Genomic DNA, 26,730 nt, shown 5'->3' on the forward strand with positions numbered 1-26,730 from the left:
CAGTGCTGAAATAGTCTGAAATATACCTTCATCAGCTTCTCGAGACATGGAGTATGTTTTGCTTGGGGTAAAATTGCTCCTGGCTTAAGCTTTATTTTAACCTCCCCTATGCCCTTCAATGAACCTATGTCATAGGGGTCTGTGGTCCATAGGGCATTCAGCACATTTACAAGAACCTCCTGAAAAAATGCTGGTCATTACCGCATTATCGCCATTCTTTGTGGGACTTCCCTTTTTTCCTTATCCAGTATGTAATGCTCATGAAGAACACCACTTTGTTATTGCTTTGGTCTCCCCTGAACAAATCGTCATCGGTTATGTCAGTCAGTCCTCAAGAGCTATCACTGTTCTCCATGGTCTACCTTCATTGTCTATCACTTCGAGCATTGCCATCTCTCTTCATACTGTAGCTGCTTCCAACTCTGTAGAAATAGTCTGTCCACCTTCCTCATCCATAGGTATTTGTGGTCTAAATAAAAACTCATCAGGTATCCTCACAATCTTCCCTACCAGGTCAGGTAGCCATGTCACCAAATGCTTACTCCATATAGAAAAATCTCTGGATCTACTGGAACGCCTCGCAGAGCCACTTGCCCTGTGTACGCCAGTATGAATTCTTCCACGTTTAAATAGTGTATTCCTGGAGTGGAGCGCACTATTCCTTGATCAGTGAATGAAATCATCATGTTAAGTTTTGTCATTAAATCGCTTCCTAAAATGTTAACTGGTGTCTGTCGTGAATAAAACAAAGGAACAGACATGTCACATTCTCCTATGGAGACCAGTAATTTATCAGTTAAAGGAACTTAGCTCGTAGCTCCAGATCACCCTTGAGCATTCATGGCAATACCTGACATTGGATATTTTCCCTCTCGTATACACAAAAAGCTGCACCAGTGTCTACAAGAAAAGAGAAATACTTGCCTCCTATCATCACATCGAGCCCTGGTTCCTCTTGGGGGTCTGGTGTCACAGATAGTACTGAACACATCAAGTCATCCTGTGAGCTGCCCTATTGTGTGTACAAGCTCATCCCCGTTCCTGTGAAAGGATTTCCTCCTATCACAGTGACACCTCCTATTCTAGGCATGAGGATACCTGATGAATACTTGTCCTGTATTCAAAGACTACTGTGTCAGTATAAGGGCTTGTTGTGACTGCCCCTGTGGTGGGTGTATTTGTGCTTGACCCTGCTGTAGCACCTGCTCTACTTGCAGTGCTTGCGTCTGCTAACATGTGTGATCTTGGGCAAAGCCCTCTGTGGTCTGTGTGCTTGCTGCATGGAAGAGGATAGGGAGTAACTGAAGGGACAGCCCTATTAGTGGGTGGACTATGGGCTTAGTAAATTATACAACAAGGGGGGCATCCTGCCACGTGTATTTTAGTATTTACATTCATTCATGTACATTTTTTGGTTTTATAATCCAGTAGGGACTTTCATTAATTAGCCCATTAGTAATCTTGACAACGATATCTCTATGTCTACTGGTAACACAATGCAGATATAGTAACACACTGTACTAAATCTAGTTCACAAAACATGTATTATGTAGCTTGTGAACTTATTTTTTCGACAATTATGTTTATCATTTTTCTGTTTGACTTCTCCTGTTGCCATTCTTCATTTGTCATAAATCATACAACAGATCAATTGGTGCAAAAACATATATTCAAAAAGTATACCATGCCTGTTCAAATCTTACACATATAGGTACCAATGTGGTGCAACATAATTCAACACATAAAACAGGTGTATTCACAATATAGCTTATTGGGAGAGTGTTCAAGTCAAACTCCTCTCTCTTGACCTCTCCGAGGTCAGAAATGCCGGAAAGAAGGGTGGCGGAGGATAAGCTGTCTGTTGCGCTCACCTGGTCTCTGCTGAGGTGTTGGGGCACGGTTGCAGCCCTCCCGGGGGTGAGGTTGCTCGGGTCCGACGTAGCCCCCTGTGCTTATGTGGTGACTGGTGGTAATAGGTGATGCTGCTCGGGACTGCTCCTGTGTGGAGAATAGGGGGCGTGAGTATGCCAGCTTGTGCACCTGATCCCCTTTCATACCCCTTCTCCCAAACCGTGGCATCCGTGGGCTGTCCCCGGAAAGCTTACCTGTTGATTAGTTTTGGCGAGCACTCCGTCCTGCTGCTTCTGGCAGGGGCGCTTGTATGATCTGGACCGAGTTCCTTCACTGGTCCCTTGCACGTGGTAGTCCAGCCCTGCTCCGACTAAGCCACTATACTTCAGGTAAGTGTTCCTGTTTGCCTTTGTCTTTCCTCATCTGTTTTTGTTGTATTGTAAAGTTTGTTGCCTTGTATTGCTGTCCGTTCCACTTTTGATGTTTGCTCTTTTGCTTTCTTCCCTTGCAGGTGATGTTGCCAGAAGCTGCAGAGCTCGAGGCGGCAGCCGGAGGGAATGAGGAACGAAGCTGAAGTGGTACAGTAGCTGGTAAATTGTTAACTAGGGGGCGCGCAGAGTTCAAATGCGGTGCGGCCCTAGGACGGATGTTCTAACCTTGCCTTTCTTCTTCTTCACAGGGTCCGAGTTCGTGGATGCGGAGTGCTGTACTGTGGCGTCGGGATCAAGATCACTGGATATCAGGAGATGAGTCAGCAGATTAAGCGATGAAGCACTGGTTTGCTGGAGGTGAGTATGCAGGAGAACGCCTGGTTTCAAAGGTAAGTAAACTGGTCCAAGCGGCGGTGAGCATCACGTTGCACATGAGGGCACAGTAACGCGAAGCACCGGCCTTAAGGATGGGGCAGTTTATATAGCTGAGCTTTTGACGCCATGCCCACCAGCTTCAGCCTGCCTGCCACACCTGATGAGTCAGTACATGAAGACCAGGCATAGGGCGCCACACCCGATGAGTCAGCACATGAGGATGTTCTCTGGAATAAAGGGTTTCAGCTCCTCGAAAGTCCTTGTAACATAAAAGCACTCCTGCACTGAAATAAAGTAAAAACACTCCTGCACTGAAATAAAGTGTTCCTGCTCACATCTCTATATGAGCCTGGCACCAAAGTTGCCAGGACTGAGTCCAGCCAGGGCCCCTGTGTTTAAGGGTCCCAAAGGGACATAAGTGAGTCAAGTGACACATTGCCCCCATCACTAGATGGTGTGGTTTGTGTGTTCTGGGGCCTGTGGCCATGACACTGTCCCCCCCCTTGAAAAACTGTCAATTTTGTACACTCCGTGTGCTCCAGCATGCACGTGCAATATGTCCTGTCATTCCATAATTCCAACATATTGGGGGAGCCCTTCTGATAATTCCTCCCTGGTTATATCCTCCCTGAACACTCTGATTCTCGTTCTGTGTGTTGTTTAACCCACCTTGGATATTTTGAAATCCGCCTCCTTTTCCCCTATAACCCATACCTCTGCTTTGTGGCGTAAACCCATACACACCCTGGTCCATCGGGTGTGGCTTATTTGCCTTTGATGCACCCATTGCTTCCTGCATTCCCATTCCTTCTCCACTTGTCAATACCGCCCCTTCTATGGCAAATGTTGACAACTTTTTCTGAACCAACTTGGCTTCCTCAATTTTTCTATTTTCATCTTTCTTTTTGTTGTTCTCTTGTAATAACCAGCAAAGGTGTACTATTGTCAACTGTATCTCAGCCCATGGCTTCGCTTCCATCCCCACTTATTTTTTCATCTGTCTCTGTACCTGTTCTGGCAATCTCTGACATAAAATGTGATCAAATAATGCCACTGTCTTTTCCCACGGCTTGCGAGTTTCAAGCTGCCATTTCTCTTTAATATCTTGAATACAGGCATCTTCTTTCATTTTCCATGTCATAATTGCACCCATATCTGATGTGTCAGGATATTGTACCCTGAGAGCCCTTCAAACATCTGTCCTACAATCATTGAATGGTTCTCCATAATGCTTTTTGTTTTGCGCAGTCACACTTGAATATCCCACTCTCCTCCAAATGTCATCAGCCCTCTCTCCAAGAATGACTGCCAGGAGACCTTTTATGTCCGATATGGCCAGCGTATTTCCTCCTGTCATTTTCTCTAATTCGTATATGCATTTCCCAGACCCCAAAGTTAAACTAGGGAGCTTACATTTGTCCATCTGTGGCCATGGAATATATTGCAGCTTTGCTCCCCTCATCTCTAACAAGGTGAACTGCGTGAACCCCATCCCATAGTCGTATCCCACTATTAGTCTATCCATGGCAGGGATAATCGCTCCTGTCTGTCTTCTTGCCAGCAATGATCTTAACCTGCTTACATATGGTGGAGACTCTCCCTTCTCACTATGTGATCGTCCTCGGGGACGCTCAGGATATGCTATGGGATCTGGCGTTCCTTTTTTAGGATGTTCCAGATCTGACCATCTTACTTTATCCATTTGTTGATTTCTCAGGGGGGTGTAAGCACCCTCTCTATCTTCCTCACGACCTGACTCTCTGTCTTCATCTGACATTTCCTGACCCCAACTAGTATGACTATCGTCCCCACCTCAGTCTAAATCTAGTCTACTCAAGGACAATGCTTGATGTTCATCACTAAGCAGGTTTCATTCCTCACTTTGTGATTGACGTACTGGGGATCCATCATTGTTCCCATGAGCTCCATACTCACTATCTCATCTTAATCGATGATAGACCTTATTGATCCTTTCTCCAATGCTTTCTGCATCATCTCTATCTTCTTCTAGCACCACTCTAAATACTGCTGGCGTTACTTCCTTTATCGGGAGAATCTCTTCCACTTTATCCCATCGTATTTCTGGGCTTGGCCTCATTTGTTCTTTACGAATAAGACTGGTATCCAAACCGTGCTGTCTTCTTTTTTGCTCTATTTCTTTATCTACTTCCCTTTGCTTTCTCGCATCTCTTCTAACTCTTTCTTCCTCCTGCCTTCGTTCTTCACACCTTACCTCTTCCCTTCTTTCCTGTTCTTCCCTTTATCTCTGTAAACTTGTATCCCTCACCCTCTGTGCTTCTTCCTCTTCTCTCTTTCTTTACTTTCTGTCCCTCTCTTGTATCGCTCTGTCTATTGTTTTACCTTCTTTGTTCCTCTGTCCGTTTTTTGCCTTTCTCTTGCTCCTCCTGATACATCTGTTCTCGTTGATTCCTACTTTTTCTTATTTGCTTATCCTCCATTAATCTCTTCTCTCGTTCCTCATCTTTCCTTTCTTGTTCGTCCTTATCTTCTGTTTGCCTAACTTCCTCTATACCTTTCCCATCCATCTTGAGTAATATCTGTCCTCCCATCCATTCGTTTTGTACGAGTTTTACCTTGTCAGCCTCATCTTTTTCTCCTTTCCATCTCTTGATTTCTCTGTCTATGTTTGTCGACAAATTTGACTGTTTGCTTCTTTCTTCCTTGTCTTGTAGGAATTTACAAACATCTTCCTTTCTTTTATTCTCTTCCAGACTATTGTCACTACTGTATTCTGAAGGTTCATACATCGGATTACTATACCCTGCCACTGCTCTTAATTCCTTTAAAGGATGCACTCCTGTCTCTTCCGTAACAACATTGTTTGCTTCAGGCAAAGTAAAGGGAGCTGAGGGCTCAACGCCTTCCCCCTTATGCTGATTAAGCACCCACTCCTCAGGTGGCGGGTCTGCTTTTTCCTCTTGGTACATGTTCCAAAGTTCTAAAATTGCTCACCTTTTGTCTGATTCATTCCCTGTGTACACGATGTGCAAGTATGTGGTCATGTATTGCAATACCGCTCTTGACAATGATTCCCCTTGCGGCCATGGCATGAACATTTTATCTGCTGTGCCCTTTACCCATTCTGCACTATAATGTTTGAGCTTGGGTGTGTGTTTTGGCAGTGTCTGGCATAGGTGCATGAGAGGAGTGTCCTTTATAATAATAACAAGTCTCAATTGACTGCCAATACTTACCAGATTGTTAAATAAACCTTTTACCTTGACTTAAATCACCACTTTTAACGTTTTAAAACAACAATTATGAGCACGCACCATCAATCACTGCTCAATCCTCTTATTTCAATAACTTATCTATTCCTATGATTGGCACCAATCGTTTTGCTACACTTTATCTTTAATCACTGTTACTTTTTCAGCTCTACACAATTCGTCGCTCCTCAATACTTTATTCAACAAACAACATTTAGACTAGTCAGACATTACACATTATAAAACACTGTGATCACCTTCCCACTTATTTATTCCTCATTTATAAATACAGGGTACTCTTCTCTCGCCTTTACTATACCCGATGCAGGGTTTGAGACATCAGCTTACACAGTCCTGACCTGTGCATTTTTTTCAGTTTCTACTCTCGTTGGAGTTTGAAATGTCTACTTCTAATTCCCTTGAATTAGGACTCCTAGGCGATCTCTTTTATCTTCACAATATTTCCCGTTACTGAAAATGATCACAATCCTGTCCCTTTATATTGCCTTTCCCCTTAATCTACTTACCATGCATATGTAATGGAAGGGATCATACAGAATAATTCTTAGTCCAAATTACCGAACCAACTCAGGAAGATGAAAAAATACTGTTTTATTAACAATTATCTAAAACAGGGTGTTTACAACGAACATCAATGACGTTCGTATGCTCAGTCTCTCAGCGATCTTTACACAAAACATAGTCTTTTATACCAAAAATACATCAGAGGTGACATTATACTAAATGGAAATAATGAAAAACCTATCAAGGGTCAGGATTGGCTATGGGAAACATATAAGCATATCTTTCTATAGGGGCTAGGACTGTGATTCTCTGTCCACTATCAGGTGGACAACATATGCCTACCTCTAAAACATGCCATCTTCAGAAATATTAGATACACAGTTTCACAGTTTATCTAAAACAGGGTGTTTACAACGAACATCAATGACGTATGCTCAGTCTCTCAGCGATCTTTACACAAAACATAGTCTTTTATACCAAAAATACATCAGAGGTGACATCATACTAAATGGAAATAATGAAAAACCTATCAAGGGTCAGGATTGGCTATGGGAAACATATAAGCATATCTTTCTATAGGGGCTAGGACTGTGATTCGCTGTCCACTATAAGGTGGACAACATATGCCTACCTCTAAAACATGCCATCTTCAGAAATATTAGATACACAGTTTCTCATTGGTCTTCAAAGGTGTCCAGTCATAATGTCGAACCAATAATGTCGAATTACAAAAATGTCGAATCCAAAAAGTCGAAAACAAAAATGTCGAATTTTTTTTTTTTTTATTTATATATTTTTTTTGGGCTCCGGGGGTAAAAAAAAAGGGGTAAAACAAAAAAAAAATTAAAAAAAGGGGGGTTGGGAGGGGGACCCCCCCATTTCGAAAAAAAAGCAACCAAAAAAAAAAATTCGACATTTTTGTTTTCGACTTTTTGTTTTCGACTTTTTGACTTTCGACATTATTGGATTCGACTTTTTGACTATAAACCGTCTTCAAACTATAAGGTCTTTCATTATGTGGACTAATACAATTGGTTGGCACGCTTGTGCCAGGTCTGGAACATTCGGTTTACTTAGCAGCACATAAGCCCAGAGTAAGGTGCAAGGAGATGGGGCATCACGGTATCCCACCACCCAATTAGCCCAGCATCTCTCATCGCCAAAGCCTTCTGCCATGAAGATTGTCTTTGAATCTGGCCTTGCAAAGTATCCTTGTCTTTAGAATACATGTGAGTGAGAGTACCCACTATTGTGTTGATGGACTCCAAGTTCATACTCTATTTTCATCCTTGGCTCACGTGACAGGAGGACATGATTTGTTCCATTTTTCAGGTTTTACATGCTCTAAATGAATTAAACTTAGCACTCTTTATGTTCTTTCTTTTTACCTTAACAAGGGATGATTCATCCTGTGCACGTTCGCTCATTTCCAGAATAGATAGCTGATCATGGCTGCTTCAGTCTTGACTCTAGGCCAGACAGCCTCGTCTTGCAGCTCCACCATTCTGCTTATCCTTGATGCGACACAGTTTTCCCTTCCCACTTCATGGGTCCTGTCTTACAAAATTCATGATACCGATGTCCAGATTCTATATAATGGTGGCTTCACCTGCGTTCTATCCACTACGTATAGCCAGCTTCTATGATGACTTGGTCTACCTTGCGCTTCAGCATCTGTACCTTTATTGGACGGTTGTTTTCTATAGCCCTTTGTGCACGGGTAGCCTTCTTCTTTGTATTTAAAAAATCACTTGATTCTTTACTTCATCATTAGATTCTTTAGGGACTATAGATTCTCTTCAGTCAGTATCACGGGACGTCCTGCATACATTTAGTGATGTCACTAGCTTTTTTTCCTTGCTCCTTCTCATATTCCTTCAGGGAGTTCCTTCCTTAAGTTGTCATCACTTCGGGGATACATTCGGCAGGGTGCTCTCAACGGGTATCTTCTTTTGAACACATGCTGCAGTATTGGCACAACTGCTGGTGTAAAACACAGCACGCTCTCAGCTCTCCAACATATGGGAGGAAGGGGGGGCAGGGTTTCCTGCAGAGGCATGCCGCTGCTCCTCTACAAATGCATGTGTGCATTGCAGCCTGTACAAAGGAAGGACGGAAGGTAGTCAGGTAGGTAGGCAGGTGTGGCAAAGTCCCTGCAAGTCACAAAAGTAAAACAGGCTTGTTGGATGATGTGAAGGCTGTCAGAGAGTGTGCGAGTCAAGGAGATGGATAATGTGTACAGCCTGACAGATAAATCAATAATGTGACTGTGCAGCATTTGAGTGGTAGATGTGCAGCATGATATGAGAGCAGGTAGTGGGTGATTGTAGATGTGTGTGTGGGGTGGCTATGCTTTAAGGGGGGTTACAGCTACCAAATATCGAGTGCACAAGTGATGAGCGTAGCCCAACCATCCACAGTGAGGCCCCAACCATATGACAGAAGAAATGCATTTGGATAACATTTAAAAAGTGATTTTACACATGAACAAAGAGACTGCAAGACGTGTGGTATCAAGATTCAGAAACTTGCATTCAAAACATTCACACTACAATAATGAAATATGGGGAAGGGTAAAATGTCCAGGGATGAAAACAAAATCAAAATTTTCATTCTGCCCACACCATGAGTGGGAAGGCCCCAAAAGGGAAGGGTAGAAGAAGGGGACATGGTGAGTACACATGTGCTCCAGCCCCAGGAGGACGTGGTCTGCCTCAGCCCACAGGTGACTCGGAACCTGGATGGGGACATGGTGTGAGGCCCAGGGGTGGCCCAGTACCAACAAGGGCTATTAGGGCCAAGAGGGGATGCAATGCAGAGCAGGAAGAGGCACCACCTCAAGATCAGGCACAGGCGAAGGGGAAGAGTCTGCTAAGGAAGAAGCGCTTCACAAATGAGGAGCATGGAATCCTCATGACATTTGTGAGGGAACACCTTGTTGAGCTCTGTCACTAGGCAGGCAGCACCCATACTCCCACCGAGCGAAGGGCGAAGTGGCAAGAGGTCAAAGACCTAAGTAACGCCTTTGGTGTGGAGAGGGGCACTGCTTGGCACAAAAGCGGACGAACGACCATGTTCAAAGGACCAAGCAGAAGCTGAGTGACAACCTTGTCTCTTTCCAGGCCACTGGAGGGGGCCGCCAGAAGAGGAGGCGTTCACTACATTCAAAGAGCCTGCAAGATAACTCATCAGCAGTGAGCAGGTACAAGGCGTGGGATGCATGGACACCTATGTGGACACATCTGGTGCATGGCATTTGTGTCTAAGGTATGTGTAGACAATCATAGAGATTATGCCCATACATGTGCTGTACAGGTGGCTGCGGTTGGCAGCCATACATGGCCAATGCATGTTTGCCACAGTGTTCACTTCTGTCACATGACCTGCGTTCTAGTAGGTGGTTGTATGGTTTCCATGCGTGGTACATGTTGGTGTCACAGTAGACATCACTATCTGCTGGCCTTCACAGCTGTGCCAGTACTTGTATTCAGGGCAATTTCTGGCCAACTTGGTGCCCCGTGCAAAACCCTAGAATATGCCCCTGTCAGTGGCACCCAGCACCCGCAAGCCACACCTTTATGTCATGCAAAAAGCATCCTTAATATCAATGAATCACTGCTAAATTAATTAATCCAGTCTCTTTTCATTAGGCATTAAGTACTTTGCAACCTATATATGATGTGAAAACACAGCTGTTAGTGCTCAAGTGCATGGTTCTTCTGTCACCTGCACACAGGGAAGGCCTTGCCTGAATGTATTTGCATGCTGCCCGTACTGACAAACTACGGTGTGACTAGCCTGCCGGGGTCTGAGTACCCGCGGACCACTGACCATGTATTGCAGGCATTATGTTCAAACAACCTCACTTGAATATCTCAAGGGGTGACACTAGACCAAACCTAGGAATATGTTGCTGATAGATGGTCATCATTCAAAGGTGGACAGTCTGGCACACTCCTATTGTTCTTTCTCAGGACAATCCTATGAGAAAGTATAAGGAGATGAATATCACCAATGAGGTCTGCGGTCTGCTTGGCATCCACTCAACATGCAATTGGGGAATTAAAACAATGATCAGAGAGCTCCATATCAGAATCACCAGTACGTGATGAAAAGGTAGTATGTGTGAATCAGTGAATACACGACAGACACATGGCTTGGTGTACACATCACTATTCACAACACTCACCCCACCATTGTAATGTATGTAACCATGAAACATACATAATTATCCAGGCATCTGAATTATTAGGAACATGGAATGACATGACAGCAACATCATCCACTCAGATGGGACATATGGCCTCTGTTGCTCTTTGTTTCTGCAGAATTGCAGATGAGGATGGGCTGGGTCTCAGTCTGAGCATGCCCAGCCCCCAATACAGAAACATCTTTTCTGGATAATGTTCATAGACAGGAACATATGCCCCACAAGAAACACTCAAACAGGAGGTACAAATGTAGGGAAGAATGGTTCAACTTACGAACATCACCCTGACTGTTAATGATCTGATGGAGCATTTAGGTCAAAACCGGCTTCTGATAGGTCGTATATGGTCAACATTGCCCCAGTCACTGCTTCCTCACCATTGTTCATGCCTCAGGGGTTATTCCTGCACAAAAAAGCAGGACCATGCTTTGTCTGACAGAGCTGGTATTAGCAACTCGTATTAGTGCTTGGCTGCAGCCAGTGGATATCATGGTGTGGCGGTGCACTAAGGGGGACCAACCCAATGGAGCTTCAATTTGCGGGTACGTTTGTGATTGATTCACATGTTGAAGTGTGGGGACAGTATGGCACACTCTTTCTAGTTGCATATGTCAACATTTCCAGGGCTCTATTGTATGGACAAGTGACAAAGGGATGGCCCAAGTGATCAAGTGGTGCGGTCGCACGAGTCCACCACATATATAGGGTGCAGCCAGCACACACAATGTAATGTGACACCACCTATTAATGAATTGCACCAGCAAACTGCAGGTGGACCACGCCCCAGAGAAATCTCACTCAGGGTGCTGGTTGACCTGGGGCCAGCACTGACGTGACACATCAGACTGAAACAGTCATACGTGCCGTTATATATAGAAGCAGTACATGGACGCATTGACAAACAGGGTGGCGACTTGGGCAGCAGACTCATCATTGCTGCACACATATCACAGCATTCATTGTACACAGACTGCGGTCTGAACTGTGAAACAATGGACCCTGCTGTCCTAGTCAGAGGGCAAAGTCACACTGATGAACCATCTTGCAGTGGTTGGCATGTTGAGTGAATGGAGAGTAAAATTATGGTGAGGGGATGCATGTACTCATGTCCCAATGCAACCACTTGAGCACTTTGGCAAGGATATCACAGTTAACCTTCTCTGGCATGCACCCTATGTAGCTATGAAGTGATATTTATGAAGTGTTTGTGCATGAAATGACATGACATGGAAATGAAGTACACTGTTCTGTGCTTTGTCTGTGTGGCATGTTGATGTTCTTGTCAGAATGTGTACATTTGGTCAGCTGGCTGATACTTTGTGCTGGCTCTCACAATTAATATGCACCATGTTCAGTACTTATCCATGTTTTTTGTAAGCAAACTCTTCATACATGTGCCATCAGTCATGAATTGTCTGTAATTCAAAGGCTCTGCCAATACTGAGTGCATGAGATGGGCACTGGAAGTAGGGGCGGAGGGGGCTGCATGCCGGAGGGCGTGTGTTTCAAGTGCACCTCAGCGGCTGTGTTCTCAATATGCACTCCTTTATCCCTTTATTTGATGCATATGGGTACATCCTTTTTTACTGTCGTTGTCGTCAAAGTCATCTGTCTGGGTCTGAACCTTCCTGTGGCCACCCCTGTGCACCTTGAGCTCTGCTCCCCAGGTAGTCGCCACCTCCGCATGGACCATGAAATGGTGCAGCTTGGACGTGTGGCAATGGCATGCAACACACATGTGACTGTACACATTCACAGTGTCTTGCATGTGTATCGTCCATTGGGTGTGACAATCATGACTCACGCATTATCCCAAAATAGGGTTTTCACAGTCACCCATTACCTGGACGTGGCGGACGTTGGACATGAATTAGCCACAATGTCTGTGCATAGATGCATGAGGGCGTCTTCCCGATGGGAATACATGTGGATGGCCAATGGTTGTCTTTGTGAAGTACATTCCACATATGTAGTGTCAATTGATCAGTGGCTGTGCAAGCGTGCCTTTGTTGGTTCCATGTCGCAGTCCCCTCACACATGTTTGCAAGGCATGTGACTGTGGGTGCGGGGGAGGGGCAATGTTGCAATGGTGTATGAGGATATCAAGGTAATACACATGCCTGCATGAAATTTGGGGCATCAGATGTGCTGGTCACACTTGCACATGTTGCCAGATGAAAATTTCTGAGTTGGGTGTGGGATCAATGATGATGCACAGACCTCCATCCTTCCACTGATGTGTATCACTGCCCCTCATATTTGGGTGTATGTATGTACCCTCGCACATGGGGACCATGCCATGTTGCACTGCCTGATATGCCCAGCCATGACTGTGCATGTCAGTGAATGCCATTCATCTTTGACATATAGCTCACAGTGTGCCCATTCACAATGTATGATGTATGTGTGTCTGGTCATTTTGTGCCTGTATGCATTGTAATGAACATATCCATGTTCGTCAGGGTACTTAAGCCTTGAAAGGCTGTGTCTATGTGCAGGTGATGATGCAGTGGATGCAGAGGAGAAGGAGGAAGAGGAAGGGGTTGTAGGACAGACCACCAGTGGAGGCTGTGGTGTTTTACGCCATGAACATCCACAGGTGCAGGAGAGAATCCTGAGTGGGGTTTCCGACTCTTCTGACACTTCTGACTCTGCAAGTGAGGATGCTGAACCAGCTGTGGAGGACACGGCTAGGGACATGTATGGTGCCCCAATTGTCCGGTCACAGTCAGCCCCGCATCCACAGTTGTTGCAGCTGCAAGATTGCCCTCAGCTAAATTGGGATCAGATTCAGGGATTGGTGTCCAACAGAGGGTTACAGACCTGCAGGCAACGACAGGGGTCCCACGGAGATGGAGCAGGACCATGGAATCCCACCGCCATCAGCCCCGCACACATGATGGATGCGTGTATGCCAGAGAGACAGAGTGGAGCAGCAGATGCTGCGTGCTGTCTGGCGACAATTTGCATGAGTTTGGCGAGGACATGCATTGCCTGGCTGGGAACATCTCCACACCAGCTGCCCATGATACACAGCATCTGACCTTTCAAGAACATCAGCACAGCTGTTGTACAGCCTTAAGTAGAAAATGCATGCTGATAAGATGCCCTCAAGGCTCTCCCACAAACTGGGCGTGGAGGCCAACACCAAAGGCTGACGGGCTAATCTGAAGTCTCTGCAGGACTCCCTGCATGCAGATGCAGTGGCTCATAGAGAAGCCCTGAAGCAGTAGATGTTGGCTTCCAGAGACACCAATCCCCGTGCGATGGAGAGCTTGAGGGCTTCACTGCATGATGCACTTTCAGCCACAAGGTCCCAGCTCCATGTGGAGATGGCTGCCTTGAGGCAGACGCTATCCCAGCAAATTGATGCATCACAAGTGAGCGCACATACAGTCTCTGTGGCCACCCGGGAGGAAGTTCATTGTGACCTTACTGCCATTGCGATGCTGCTGTATGCATCTGTATCACAGGTGGCCCTCTCCAATGAAGAGCAGGCTTTGGCAATGTGTGGACAGGATGCACCACCACCCCCATGACCACCTGAGGATCCACTGCAGGGTGGCAGTCCCAGTCCACCCACGCCACTTCAACCACCTTTGCCCTGATGCCCATGAGTGCATTGAAGGGTATTAGTTAAAAAAAAATGTATTTGGTGTACACTTTTTTCTGTTGACTCATGTGGACAGGGACACACACCTTTCCCCTAACCCCCTCCAGGGTGGGCATTTTCCTTTGCCCCTGTCCAAGATGGACATTTATTTTAAGCCTGTGCCGGATGGTCTCATTTTATGTTTTTTACACTCCTGATCGGGATGGACACATTGAACTCTATTTCGGCACCCCTGTCCGGTATGGGCGCATTTTAGTTTTTTTCTTTTGAACCTTGAGGGATGTGTTGTCACCCTTTCAAGGCCTTTATGAGTGAAGGACTGGACATGCAGCCATGCAGAGTGGTGTCAACTGCCATGGTTCACTTGACTGCAACAGGATCACATGTGCAGGTGTAAATCAGTCTAAACATTGTGGTTCATATGTGCAGTCTGCATGATTTACTCCTATAGCTGGTGAAATGCAATGCCCCATGTTGTTGCAGGGATTCTAACTTATCCAGTGACTGTACTCCATGAGAGGCCCACCCAGCACCCTTTCATCTCCCTAGTCCCCATGCACTCTGCTGGTCACAGGCCCTCCATTCACAAAAGCAGTGGAACAGTGTTCAGTGGAGGTGATGAGGGAATCACATCAGGACATCAGGACAGCTCTGCCGGCAAGTAAGGTTGTGCACTGTCAATCATGTCAATGGCTGGTTAAGTGTGCACCACAATACTGGCATGCAGTGGCACATTTAGGCCTTTCATGGGTCATGTGATTTTGGGATGGTGACTGTCAGTGCAGATGTCGATTTGTCTACATATCTGTGTGTGTATGTCCCCTTGATCATCCATGCATGTGCATTGGGTTTCTGGTTGCACTTCTGCAAAGGACAGGAGATTTATGAGACTGTACGGCACTCATACCCCTTGAGATTGGCAGTCTTTGAAACATTCAGCGACAGCATCCTCATCCTCAGACTCCAATCTCTGGCCAGCATGGACTCTGCATTCTGATTGTCCAGCTCCTGCGTCGCTGGCCCTTCTCATTTCTTCTTCCTACCAGCCTTCTCCTCTCTCCCATGTCTCCTACGGGGTCCTGCAGGTAGACTCCCTATCCACCCTACTCTTCAACCTGTATCTGAGCCCACTCCACACCCTTATCCCCTCACATGACCTATCCTGCTTCTACTACATGTCTTACACACACATCCATTCACAGATCACCAAGACCTCGGGTGATCCCCATCGTGACCTTGCTCAGGAAATTCAGATATCATTACACTGCCTGGTAGCTGCCCACCTCCTCGTGTATACTGTTGTGAACGGAATCATGCCTGCAGTGACACTGCATTGTTTCACCAAGACACCCCCTGGCTGTGCTCCCTAGTCCACACTCCCACAGCATCCAGCTCAGTGAAATAACTGTGATGCATCATGGATTATGACTGAACACTCCGTCGCCACATGGACACAGATCATAGATCCTGTCATCTACACCGCCTCATCCTTGAATGATCCTTCCCTTGGCTATCGTACCCTTACAGAGTCACGTCATTGTTGGCAATTATCCTTTCTCGTGTAACTGCTCTTATTCCATTTATGTGTGCGACCCTGTCTATCATCTCAGTAAGCTACTACAGATCATGAACAATGCAGCCTGCCACATCCTTGCATTCACCACCAGGGTGTACATGACACATACACTCTGTGTGCTCCACTGGCTTCATATTGTCCAACGCACAACCATCATGGCCATTTGCATCAACAACTGGGCCCTCCATGAGATGTGACTTGTATCTGTATAACACTGGCTCACAGGCTGACGACGCTACAGATGACTCACACCAGACTCTGCACTGCTCCTTGTGATCCTTTCTCTCAATTCAACTTGAATTTGAAAACCGCTTTCTCTGTCAAGGCTCCCACACTCTGATACTCCCTCCCACTCAGCATTAGCCAAGTGATGGGCCACATTTCATTCTGTATGGTACATGGAACTAGGCTCTTTCATTCCCTCAGGCAGGACATAGGCAACGCCACATGCAATGTCCCAGCCACGATTGTTCTGTTGGGGGCACTCGGCTGGCCCATGGGAGTGTTGCACTGCATGTCATGTCTGTGTTGGTTTTTTGGGAGTCCGGATTGTTTATTCCAGCACAGTGCCTACCCAAGAGGTGTACATCAGCTCACTTGCACAAAGATGACAGGGTGTCCGGGCTGTATGCCTCCCTCCCCTCCACAGTACTGGTTTACGGCACTTAGATCACTTCGGTCTGAACTGGTTTGCACATGTGGACTACTGACAGCTTTACGAAAAAGGTAGCAGGTGCCCCTCTCTTGAAAGAACACAGCATTATAACCTGTTCACTGGTTATTAACCACTTTGAGAGTTTGCAGCCATCTGATTTTTGCTCACTGTACCTTTCACAGATGGGAAATATCCATTTGAAGGGAATTGCCATAGCATTTTGGTGCTGGAGTGCCCATATGGGCAGGACAAAGACTGATATGCAAATGGATATTTCCCATCTGTGAAAGGTACAGTGAGCTGCAAACTCTCATCTCAAAGTGGGAAAAAAACACAGAACAGGTTATCATCCCATGATCTTTCCAAAGAGGAGCGCCTGCTACCTTTTTAGAAATATTTGCAAGGAACTTTGGGTTGGTCACTCTGAGTTACTTGAGGGAACCCAGACGTGGACTCCCTACTCACTGTGTTCAGAGAGGCACAGCTCCACCTCACTGATGAGGCCCAACAAGGCTGAAACATGTGTATGGGGTTGCTGTTGGTACTCTTCTTCAGAAGGGAATTGCCATAGCATTTTGGTGCTGGACTGCCCACATGGGCTGGACAAAGACTGATATGCAAATTGATATTTCCCATCTGTGAAAGGTACAGTGAGCAAAAAGCATTTGCTGCAAACTCTCATCTCAAAGTGGGAAAAAAAACACAGAACATGTTATCATGCCATGTTCTTTCTGGAGAGGAGCGGCTGCTACCTTTTTTGAAACACTGACAGCCTTTACCTGTGTTCCCCATACAGACCAATTGTTGTTTATTGATATTTTTCTGTATGTTCTTTCCTCTTCAATGTATTGCATTGCATTTGTTGCCATCACTTTTTGTTTAAATCCAGCACTGTGAGTGACTGTGCTGTATGTGTGTGTACATTGTGGGCACATGCATGAGGAACATCATCCCCTCCACACAGCTTCTGTTCATCTGTTGTCCCTGCAAGTGTTTGCACTACACCCTATGATCCCAGCCCCCTTCCTGGGTATGACTTGTCCAGAGTGTGTTATCTGTTTGAGTGTGAAGCAACAGCTGGGTAATGATGACCTGTACATGAACTGTTGTATCCAACAGGGGTTGGTGGTGGTGCAGAGTCTGGAGTGGGGGTGGCACATCCTTATTCACATGGATTTAGTGGACATGGGTCTGTTTCTGGGTTGCCCGCCAGGTGTGTTGACCATGCTGTGTTGACCATGTTGTTTTGGTGATGAGAAGCTGAGGAGTTTAGCAGGTGGCCTTTGTTTCCCGATGTGCCCTTCACCCTCGTCCACTATTGTCCTCCTTCACCCCCAACCTGTGCTATTTTTCCATCAGTGTACCTCCCGGGCTCTCTGACCCTGCTTCCTTCTTTTACTGTCCTTCTGTCTCTGGCTTGCTCTCTTCAGCCTCCTTCTCTCAGCACTCACCCACTCTAACAGCCTCCATGTCTCTCCTCATCTCCCCACCAATCAAACTCCTCCTTACTCCCCAATCCCTCTCTCTCTCTCTTTCTCTCTCTCTCTCTCTGTCTCTCTGTCTCTCTCTCTCTCTCTCCTCCTCTGTCTTTCCCTCTCTCCACAGCTGTGTTCACTCTCCCCCTTGTCCTCTTTCATCCTTCACATCAGCTCCCCACATGTACTTCCACTCACTAGACATTCTCCTCCTCATGAATCCAAGGGTAACCCAAAGGGACACATGACGCCAGATGGTGGGTGTGAACGACTTGTATGCCTGCAATTGAGGGCTGTCACAATTCCTGCCCCCAGACTCCCGGCATATCAGGCTGGAGCCAGGTCACGACCACCTAGTCGGCCCCTAAGGGCCTCTCCATCTCCCCAGACACCTACTTGGACTCAGACTTGGCGCCTTTGGCACCAAGCTCACACACAGTCCTGAGATCCACTTAGCATTGGACTTGCAATGTATTATGGTGCAATGGATGCCCCCATGTAATTCAGTTTGTTGAACTGGATGAGCAGTCTAGTCTTTCGGGTGTGGCTCGGCCCAGGGATACCTGGGATACCTACAGACTATTTAAACCACGCCCGGCCTGAGAAACATGCTTTGCGTTTCTCTGCACCTGCAGCGTGACACTTACCGTGCTCAGATCTCCTGAAGAGGCCCACTTCTTTCATCAGCGCCAGTGCACCTGCAAGAACAAGAACTTTGTTGCCAATACTCACCTCGAAGAGCATCCAACTTCTGTCCGGCTCTTCCCAGTCTTGTGGATTCCTACGGCAGAGTCATCTCCATCTCGGCACGCCGCGCCCTACCAAAGGGGAGAAGAATCGAACAAAAGGCTTTAGTAAGCATTCTGCAATGCTTAGCTCTCTCGAATTTGCAAATAGAGTTTAATCCTTACCTGAACACCCGTCGATCGGACAACTTCTGCTCCGGAGCATCCCGCCGATCTGAAAAAGGGGAAAAGACACATCAGGTTAGCGCAAAACATTTAAGGGGCGCCGCACATCGCGCTTTCTCACCACCGCTCATCTCCTCAGCTCGCTTCCATGCTGGGTTACTGCGGCTCCTAAAAGGACACGGAAAAGACGAACATTGGTTAGTGCTAAGGAAGCCAATAGGCATCACGCTCCGCATACCTACTTACTTCAGCAGCGCATCACCATCCTCAAGACCTTCATCACCTAAGGAAAGAAAGACACAGTATTAAAGGGACTAGAGCCATCAGCACTTTGTAAGACTTACCGGCCGGGCTGAAGCCGCAGCGAGCCCCGTCCGCCGGGCCTGTGCCAGTGAAGCAACTAGGCACCCTCCAGCCTTTCATCACCCAACAGACCCCTGCATCGAAGGCAGGACGGAGAGCGCCCCACATCAAAAAACAAGGAGAGGAGAGGTCTGGGGGAAGGTTGGGACCCACGGAAGAAAGGGGGGCGAGACAAGCAAGACCAATAGGGAATTGACCTCTGATAATACTGTGTTTCAGGCACAGTGCTTGGTGGAGCAAGTCCAGGGAAGGGTTCGAAGTGGTCGGAAGTCCGGACCGGCTGAGTGGTGTCCCCGTGGATATCAGGTGAGCGTTACAGAATGCAAAGCCTCACACCAAAAATCCACCTGGACATCATGGAAACATCAGAAACCGACCAGTTACGCTCCGAAATACATGCAGCCTGGCAGGAGACCAACACCCTGAGGAGGGAGTTGATAGTTGCTAAGGAACGAACTGATGACCTAAGCCAACAACTTCTCCAGTCGCAAGCGGGACATGCACCATTGCCGGGTAACGTGCCTACAATGACAGTACCATCAGCCAGCCCTGTACAGATAACCCTTCCTGGGGCAGTTCCCTTGGCACCACCGGAGTGATTCACTGGGGATCCTAAGAAATATGCCACTTTTATGAACCAGTGCCGTCTGCACTTCCTTTGCAGGCCCGGGGCCTTTCCAAATGACCAATCACGGGTCGCATTTGTGCTATCTTATTTAAGCAGAAGTGCTACAGACTGGTAAGTACCATTTGTGACTCAAGACGATCCTCTGTTGCACGATTTCAGGGGCTTTCCACAGGAAATGGAAAAACTTTTCACCTGTCGTACTCATGGACAGGCTCTAGACAACAAACTTCTATCCCTTCGTCAAGGGAACCAAGACCGATTGACATACATCGCCATGTTCAATAGACTTGCGGTTGAAGCTGAATGGCCTGCAGAGAAGAGAACCACGTTATTACATAGGGGTCTGCGGGGAGAGCTAAAGGATGTCCTCGCACAAGTAGTGGACCCCCCTCAAGACTGTGCAGAATGTATTAACCTTGTTGTTCAGCTAGATCAAAGATTGCAAGACCGAAGAGCAGATCGAACCAGACCCGACTCTCGCCCTATTTATGTGCGTTCAAGGGACAATGTTTCTCGATCAACAGAAGGCTCAGGGGAACCAATGCAGATTGGAGGCGTCAGTTCACCCTTGACTAAGGCGGAAAGAGATAAGAGGAGGCAACAGCAATTATGTTTGTACTGTGGAAAATCGGGTCACTTTCTAAAAGGAGTGCCCAGTGTCGCCACCGAGAAGGATAGTAGGAGCTATGGACAAGGAAGACCCCACCAAAGAGTCGGAAAACTGCCCAGCCCGGCAAGTGTAGGGGTCCACTTGTCGAGCGAAGAAAGTGAACTACAGACCTCCCATTTTGCACTACCTGTGAACCTGATCGATCACCAACAACCATCGCGGATGCACGCAGCAAGAGCGTACATAGACAGTGGAGCTGTTGGGAATTACATAGACCAAGATCTCGCAGAAAAGATGGGACTTCCTTTATGTCCAAAGTTAACCACAGTCGATGGCACAGAATTAGCCTCCGGTCCAGTATCCCAATGCACTGCAACATTAACCCTTCTGTGCCAGGATGGGCATCAAGAATCTATCGCTTTCGACCTCATCAAGGCACCTCAGTTCCGACTGATTTTAGGGATGTCCTGGTTGGTAGCTCATAATCCTCGAATAGATTGGTGAGAAAAGGAGCTGGCCTTCTTCAAGACCTGTGCTCAAACGTGTTATCGCCAAGAGAAACAATCAATCGGCGCCAGAACCTCTACGCTGGGAACAGTGCCGGCTGGGACCCTACCAAGAGAGTACCATGATTTTCAAGACGTTTTTCAGAAGGAACAACTTAATACCCTACCTCCACACATACTATACGATTGCCAGACTGACCTGATACCTGGCACCCAGATCCCTTGTGGACGAATCTACGCACTCACAGAACCAGAAAACCAGCACCTGAAGTCCTATCTCGACCAATGCCTGGAAAATGGGTTCATCTGTCCCCCGAAGTCCCCGGCAGTCAGTCCCCTGTTCTTCGTACCGAAAAAGGAAGGGGACCTAAGAACGTGCATCGACTATCGCTCATTGAACTAGATTACCGTCAAAAACCGTTACCCCCTGCCATTGATTCCTGAACTGCTTGACCAAGTCAAAGACGGCCAAATCTACACACAACTAGATCTAAGAGGAGCATATCACCTTGTCCGAGTTAAAAAGGGCGACGAATGGAAAACCGCCTTTCGTACCAAGTATGGCCTGTACGAATATCAAGTAATGCTCTTTGGCCTTTGCAACGCACCAGCTACATTTCAATATTTCATGAACGATGTTTTAAGGGAATTAATTGATGTCTGTGCTTTAGTATACATTGACGACATCCTAGTGTACTGCGCATCAAAACAAGACCACGTCAAACACTTTCGATCCGTACTGGCAAAACTCTGTCAGCATCAGCTCTATGCCAAGCTTGAAAGGTGTTCATTCCATGTTTCCGAGGTGGAGTTCCTTGGTATCATTCTTAGTCCGAAGGGTATCCGTATGGATGTACACAAGGTAGATGCGATCCTAAACTGGCCATCACCAAACTCGTTCAAAGGAGTACAGAGCATGTTAGGTTTCGCAAACTACTACCGCCGGTTCATCCCGGAATTCTCACAGATAGTACATCTCATCACATTGTTACAAGAAAAGAGCAATAAAACATTTCAGTGGACAGAGGAAGCAGAAAGAGCTTTCCAGGAACTTAAGGCTCGATTCACTTCAGCCCCAATTCTACGCCATCTTCGCCCACAACTCCCATACTTGGTGGAAACGGACGCATCAAACATGGCCATGGGAGCCGTCCTCTCGCAAAAGGATCCTGAAATGGGTCAATTACACCCGGTTGCCTTCTGGTCACATAAATGTACACCCCCCAAGCTCAATTATGCCATCACAGATAAAGAGCTCCTAGCCATCAAGTCTGCCTTTAAGGCCTGGAGCCATTACCTTCTGGGTGCAAGGCACACCATCACTGTCATAACAGATCACCAAAATCTCCAGTATCTAAAAACTGCTAAAGCGCAATCTTCACAACAGTTACGTTGGGCCCTATTCTTCGCTGAATATGACTACGTGATTACATTTCGACCTGGAGTCAAAAACGGGAAGGCCGATGCCCTTTCCTGTATGGGTATTGAACAACAGGAGTACAAACCACCAGACCCGATACCTGTTATCCCATGTGATAAACTCCTGGGAATTACAGCAACCATCAATCAGAAAGAACTGCTCGAAAAAATCCAAAACTTGATGAGTCCTAAGCAATCACAAGAGTGGTGCACACAAAGGGAACATTACATGATAAGGGACCAGTTGCCCTACTTCAGAAACTACTTGTTCTTACCAAATCAGGAACTACGAGAACAAGTCATGTCCAGCTATCATGATTCCTTAATTGAAGGCCACCCGGGGATTGCAAAAACTTTAGCCAAAGTAAAACGGAATTATTGATGGCCCACGTGGCGAAAAGACAATGTTCAATTTATCCGAACTTGTGGAGTATGCGCTCAAAACAAATCATCCAAACAGAAACCGACAGGACTCTTGCAACTGTTGGATATCCCACCAGCACCCTGGCACACGTTATCCCTCGACTTTATTACTGACCTACCATCCAGTCAGGGATTTAACACCATTCTAGTAGTTGTGGACCTGTTTTCAAAAATGGCACACTTCATCCCCCTAAAGGGGCTCCCAAACGCTTGCACTCTATCAAAAGTATTTCTGGAATGCATCGTACGGCTCCATGGTTTCCCCTCGGTCCTGGTTTTGGATTGTGGTACTCAGTTTGTGTCCAATTTCTGGAGGAAGTGCTGCTCTTTGGCTCACATTGACATCCGACTATCCACCAGTCACCATCCCCAAACGGATGGTCAAACTGAGCGAACGAATCAGACGCTCGAACAGTATCTACGCTGTATGCTCCATCAAGCTGAGGAGAGCTGGTCAGATATATTATGGATCGCTGAATATGACTAACAACTCCCTACACACCAGCACTGGGCAAACACCCTTCTATACCATATATGTTTGACACCCACATACTTCCGAGTTTGACACCCCCACGACCTTAGAAATGCCAGCAATTAAAACCTTACATACAACCATTTCACAAACCTTCAAAAGGGCAGCGGAACACCTACTCCGAGCTAAGGATCGTCAGAAGAAATTTGCAGACCAACACCGAATCAATGCCCCTAACTACCAAGTGGGAGACAAAGTCTGGCTGGCATCCAAGCATGTACCCATTAAAGGGACCCGAACCTTCCGTCCAAGATACCTAGGCTCATACACTATCACCTCCGTGATAAATCCAGTAGCTGTCAAACTAGCCTTACCAGCTAAAATGCTAATTCATCCTGTGTTCCATGTGTCTCTCTTAAAGCCTGTTCAAACTGGGACCCTTGTAACACCAGCACCAAAGCCAATAGAGATCGCAATAGCACCGCAGACCAACACCGAATCAATGCCCCTAACTACCAAGTGGGAGACAAAGTCTGGCTGACATCCAAGCATGTACCCATTAAAGGGACCCGAACCTTCCGTCCAAGATACCTAGGCCCATACACTATCACCTCCGTGATAAATCCAGTAGCTGTCAAACTAGCCTTACGAGCTAAAATGCTAATTCATCCTGTGTTCCACGTGTCTCTCTTAAAGCCTTTTCAAACTGGGACCGGTGTAACACCAGCACCAAAGCCAATAGAGATCGCAGGAGAGACAGAATTCGAGGTCAAGAACAGCCTGGATTCCAAGTATGTCAGATCCAAACTATACTATTTAGTGGACTGGAAAGGGTACGGTCCCCAGGACAGAACATGGGAACCCTGTGAATACATCCACGCACCTCGTCTGCTTAGGAGGTTCCACCAAAACCACCAAAACAAGCCGGGACCTGAGGGGAAAGCCACCTTGAGAGGGTCCTTGGGGGGGAGTGCTGTCACAATTCCTACCCCCAGCAACCGGCATATCAGGCTGGAGCCAGGTTACGACCACCTAGTCGGCCCCTAAGGGCCTCTCCATCTCCCCAGACACATACTTGGACTCAGACTTGGCGCCTTTGGCACCAAGCTCACACACAGTCCTGAGATCCACTTAGCATTGGACTTGCAATGTATTATGGTGCAATGGATGCCCCATGTAATTCAGTTCCTTGAACTGGATGAGCAGTCTAGTCTTTCGGGTGTGGCTCGGCCCAGGGATACCTGGGATACCTACAGACTATTTAAACCACGCCCAGCCTGAGAAACATGCTTTGCATTTCTCTGCACCTGCAGCGTGACACTCACTGTTCTCGGATCTCCTGAAGAGGCCCACTTCTTTCATCAGCGCCAGCGCACCTGCAAGAACAAGAACTTCGTTGCCAATACTCACCTCGAAGAGCATCCAACTTCTTTCCGGCTCTTCCCAGTCTTGCGGATTCCTACGGCAGAGCCATCTCCATCTCGGCACGCCGCGCCCTACCAAAGGGGAGAAGAAACAAAGAAAAGACGTTAGTAAGCATTCTGCAATACTTAGCTCTCTCGAATTTGCAAATAGAGTTTAATCCTTACCTGAACTCCCGTCGATCGGACAACTTCTGCTCCGGAGCATCCCACCGATCTGAAAAAGGGGAAAAGACACATCAGGTTAGCGCAAAACATTTAAGGGGCGCCGCACATCGCGCTTTTTCACCGCCGCTCATCTCCTCAGCTCGCTTCCATGCTGGGCTACTGCGGCACCTAAAAGGACACGGAAAAGACGAACATTGGTTAGTGCTAAGGAAGCCAATAAGCATCACGCTCCGCATTCCTACTTACTTCAGCAGCGCATCACCATCCTCAAGACCTTCATCACCTAAGGAAAGAAATACACAGTATTAAAGGGACTAGAGCCATCAGAACTTTGTAACACTCATTCCACTTACCTGCCGGGCTGAAGCCACAGCAAGCCTCGTCCGGCGGCCCGTGCCAGTGAAGCAACTAGGCACCCTCCAGCCCGCATCACCCAACGCACCACTGCATCGAAGGCAGGACGTAGAGCGCCCCAAATCAAAAAACAAGGTGAGGAGAGGTCCGGGGGAAGGTTGGGACCCACGGAAGAAAAGGGGGGCCGGTAAAGCAAGACCAATAGGGAATTGACCTCTGATAATACTGTGTTTCAGGCCCAGTGCTTGGTGGAGCAAGTACAGGGAAGGGTTCGAAGTGGTCGGAGTCCGGACCGGCTGAGTGGCGTCCCCGTGGATATCAGGTGAGCATTACAGGGCCCAACTTGTGCCCACATCCCAGCGATGACTAATCCCTGTGTCCAGAGTGTGTAAAATACTCTGGTGGAAATGTGTTTGCTTCAATGGCAGTGATTACTCTGTCAGTGAGTTCCTATTTTGTTGCATTCATTGGTGCACATGCTCTTTGATGTGGCCTTCTGCTTGTTGACTCTGGGTGGGCCATGGTTGTCAGGCTAACTTGTTCCATAAGGTGACACCTAAAGGCAGTCCTGTTTGTTTACTTTCATGCACTGCGTGTCTTTGCAAGCATGAATGTTATTTCAGGTGATATGCTGTGGATGTGGGCCAGGTGTCTACCATGCGCAGGTAAGTTCAAGGTGCTCAGAGAGACACAGGGTGCAGTGCCATTGGTGGCATGGATTGTGTCACTGTGTGGGGTGTTTTTCATTGTGATGGCCTGAGGTGAGCAGGGTGAGGTGCATGGGTGCGGTGGAGACATGGTGATGGGAGGCTGGTGAATCATTGCTTGCCATTTTTTTCATTCATCATGCCTGCTGTGCCACAGCCTATTCACTCACCTTTTCCTGGCATGTATACCCAGGCTGGTGGGCCACTCCAGGGGCTTCTGCCTTGTCTGGGGGTATGCTCCCAGACAACTCCACACCCAGCACAGCATTGCAGGTCATGTGGTGGTTGCCATGTTCATCCATCCACAACAGGGTGGAGGTCCCGCCCCCGACACCAGGCAAATGACATAGGCCAGGTGCTGTTCTTTAAAATGGCGATGCATACCGTTCATGGTACACTGTAGATATTTAAATGCCTGTTGACAGCTGATCAGTGCATCTCGATGTCCCTTCAGTTCCCAGCTAGTTGAGCCCTGTTCAGTCCAGTCCCTCTGAGCTCTGCCTTCCCTTCCTCTTGCCTGTTTTCTGCTCCCTTTTGTCTGCCAGTCTCCTTGACCTCTGTTTCTCCTTCCTTTATCTTGTCTGCTTGCCTCCTCTCTGCCTGTTGCCTCTGTGCCCTGCCTTCCTCTCTGACTGCTACCTCTTTGCCCAGCTGCCTTATGCCGGATCCTGTCTTCAATGCAATTGCTTAGAAGTTTGCCTTCCTTCATCTTGGACATTCCATCATCGGCTCCCATGCCAGTGTTTCCTACACTGTCCTGATGCCACATTAATCAGGGGAAGCCAAATCGTGGCATTGGGAGGGCTT

The sequence above is a fragment of the Ambystoma mexicanum genome, chromosome 14 (assembly GCF_040938575.1).
Source record: "Ambystoma mexicanum isolate Mex_15411 chromosome 14, UKY_AmexF1_1, whole genome shotgun sequence".
Taxonomy (NCBI): Eukaryota; Metazoa; Chordata; class Amphibia; order Caudata; family Ambystomatidae; genus Ambystoma; species Ambystoma mexicanum.